Source organism: Arachis duranensis, chromosome 10 (genome assembly GCF_000817695.3).
Source record: "Arachis duranensis cultivar V14167 chromosome 10, aradu.V14167.gnm2.J7QH, whole genome shotgun sequence".
Classification (NCBI taxonomy): Eukaryota; Viridiplantae; Streptophyta; class Magnoliopsida; order Fabales; family Fabaceae; genus Arachis; species Arachis duranensis.
Window position 1 is genome coordinate 19,478,228 of NC_029781.3, and position 877 is coordinate 19,479,104.

Genomic DNA, 877 nt, shown 5'->3' on the forward strand with positions numbered 1-877 from the left:
AATTGAAATTGAAATTAAATAATTTCTATTTATATAATTTTTTTCTATTAGTATCAAGTATTTCCATTAGAAATTCATATCGCTTGTAATTAGTGTATATATATAAGTCGTAATAGTCATTTGTTTTAATTATTTTGACGTTAATGCTCTTGCGATTGAACTAAGTGGGTATTTAGAAAGGCTAACTAATGAGCAGAAATTTGCATACGATCAAATAATTGGTGCTGTTAGCGATAATATGAGTGGACTTTTCTTCTTATACGGTCAAGGTGGTTGTGGAAAAACATTCTTATGGTCAACTATATCATGCTCAATTAGGTCTAAAGGAGGTATAGTTTTAAATGTTGCTTCGAGTGGGATTGCTACACTTTTGTTGCCTAATGGAAGAACTGCACATTCAAGGTTTAAAATTTCTTTGACCATAAATGAGGATTCTTTGTGTAGTATTAAACAGGAAAGTCCTGTTACAAGGTTAATATCCAAGGCCAAATTAATCACATGGGATAAAGCTCCAATGATAAGTAAGTATTGTTACGAAGCTTTAGACAAATGCCTCAGAGACATCTTAAGATGCTCAGATTCGTATAATGCTCATTTGTCATTTGGGGGTAAAGTTGTTGTTTTCGGAGGAGATTTTAGACAAATTTTACCTGTGATTCCCAGAGGCTCAAGGCAAGATATAATTCAGTCTTCTATTAATTCTTCATATTTGTAGCATAACTGTAAGATTTTGAAGCTTACAAAAAATATGAGATTGTCACTAGGTGAAAACAACAACATACAAGAACTAAAAAATTTTGCAGAATGGCTACTAAAAATTGGTAATGATTTGGCTGGTGATACAACAGATGGTGAATCGATCGTTCATATACCATCT